Below are 2563 nucleotides of genomic sequence, written 5' to 3'. Positions count from 1 at the left end.
ACCCTTATATGTTGGAACTCCTTGAACATATGGGCACCTCCTTTCTTGTGGTGGAAATGAATGATTTGATGTATTCATAAACATTTTGTGCAGTTCCCATTGAAATCAAGCTGAGCACCCCTGTTTTCACAAATACAAAAAAGTGATTAGTATAAAGCAAACTATACTATGAATTGATAGTTTAAAGATGCACCTAGATGGTCCATGTAGAGCAAACTTTTAAAAAATGGAACTCACCGGAAAGAATCCTAGAACAACATTGTACTTGCGCATCACAGCAAAAAGATGGAGATATGTCAGTCCTTCTGAGATGAAGTTAGTTTGGTCTTGTGGGGAGTAATGTAACCATCCTTCAACTGCTCCTTCTGATGAGAAGATAGACAGGGGCATAATCGGAACTAGTCACGTCACGTACTCCATATTCTTCTTCAGAGGAGGATGATCCTGTTGTGCAAAGACAAGAGGACAACTAAATGCTAGAATCTTTGTTTGCTCGGAAAAAAGGAAAGGAAATATTTAAAACAACACAGATGAAGCACTTCTCAAGGACAATACCACTTTCTCATGATAGTTTCTAAAGAGTAGCACAACACCAATAGAGATGACAAAGCTCAATCATATGGATGAAATCCGTGGGCGAGTACCAACCTTTGTCAGGAGGCTTATTGTGTAGAGCATACAGATCAAGCACTTCTCTGAAACCATCTGTTGTTATCTACTATGGTTGCCATGCTTACTATATACTCCTCGATTAGTTTAATGTTTCCAACATCTTCTTGTGCAGTTCCACTAAAATATATGGTATCTTCAAAGAAGATCCCTGTTTGCACAAGTAAAGATAATTACATATTACATTAAGAGTGGCATCAAATCAGTGGCAAAACAATTTCTCGTTCCATCCATAGCAATAAATTAAGATGCAAAACTATATCATTACATGTGTCATCACAGTTCCAGTGCTTCATTGCAGCACCAGGAGTTGATTTTTGTTTTTCTTCCGCTTATTCTTCCTGTTCATCACTTGGTTCAATAACAGACATGCTTCGCCTTCAATTTAAGATTTGGCATGTCAATTAGGGAGCACAAGTATAGCACTAAACAATGACATAAATTTTTCTGATGAAAGTGGCAAAATACAGGCCAACAGTTGTGAAATAGCCTTATCTTACCTCAATGGGATATTACGATGCACATACAATTGGAAGTCTTGTCTCCATTTTTGCAGTTCACTAAAATCAAGCAACATTACCTTACAAGTAGCACAACATATGAAAGCACACTGCACAATCATGTGAAAGAAAGCTAGTACTGACCTCTCATGACGCGGAATTCAAACAACTCACAAGAAGAAGATCTGAACCAAATTTGCCAACACAGATAGGAAGTAAGATCTCCTCTTGTGCAGTTCCACTAAGGTCAAGCAATCAAGCAACGTTGTCGGTGTGACATATTGGTTGAACTGCACAAAACACTCTTAAACAAAAGTGTTTTGTGCAGTGCAACAAATGGTCACAATAGCAACGAGGTGAAGTAGATAACCCTGTTGACACAGAGGTACAAAGGAAACAACTAGTGGTCAATAACAATGGATGACACAGAAGCCAACAAAAAGAAGCATCTAACGTATCTAAATGGGAAAAGAAAGCTTGATAGTAACATTTCTCAAATGGTAGCATTGATTAATATTAACAGAGAGATTATATTAACAATAAAATTCATTAAACATGTAATTTGCTTTTAACTGTGGCATTGCATCAATTTTCGAGCGGCATTATTAGAGGGTGTTTGTTTACAGGGACTTTTTGGTGTAGGGACTAAAAAAGTCCTTGTCAGTCCCATCTAAACCAAACAGGAGGGACTTTTAGGGACTAAAAGTGGGCATTTGGGACTAAAGAAAGAAGATCCCGAGGGAGAGTTTTTTTGGGACTTTTTCCAACAGTTGCCCTTGCCTCGCATCGCACCTTGTCTCTATTAGTTCATTACTAGGGGTAACATGGTCTTTTATCATGTTATTTAATAACCTGTAGTCCATGTTTAGTCCCTGGAACCAAGCAGGTAGGGACTAGGGACTTCTTAACCAAACAGGGCCTTAGATTAATAATAGGTAAAGAGTTGCACGGGACAGTGGACGCACCAGCACCATGTGCATCTACCGATGTATGAAGGGGTGATGCACAGTCTGTTGCAACAGAGAACAAACAACCAAGGAGCATATTTGTGTTAGTCCCAGTTTTGTTATCTTTAGAAACCGTTCCCTATGTGAACACAACAAATCTAGTCATGCTCAAACTCTACATCCTTGTCCCCCAAAACAAAAAGATCAGTTCGTTACATATGTGCATACTGCATTTGTCAATGTTTTCCCTTTTCGACCAATGTAGGTGCTGCATAGCCAGTCTGTACTAGTACTTTCCCCCTTCCTTTCCTCTTTGAACCACGTCCTAGATTCATGCTATACAACTTTCCCCACTACGTTCCCCCATTCCTTTCCTCTTTGAACCACGTCTTAGATTCATGCTATACAACTTTCCCCACTACCTCCCCCCTTCCTTTCCTTTTTGAA

This window comes from Triticum dicoccoides, chromosome 2A (assembly GCF_002162155.2).
Source record: "Triticum dicoccoides isolate Atlit2015 ecotype Zavitan chromosome 2A, WEW_v2.0, whole genome shotgun sequence".
Taxonomy (NCBI): domain Eukaryota; kingdom Viridiplantae; phylum Streptophyta; class Magnoliopsida; order Poales; family Poaceae; genus Triticum; species Triticum dicoccoides.
The sequence above is the reverse complement of the archived record's forward strand: the minus strand, read 5'-3'. Positions refer to the sequence as shown.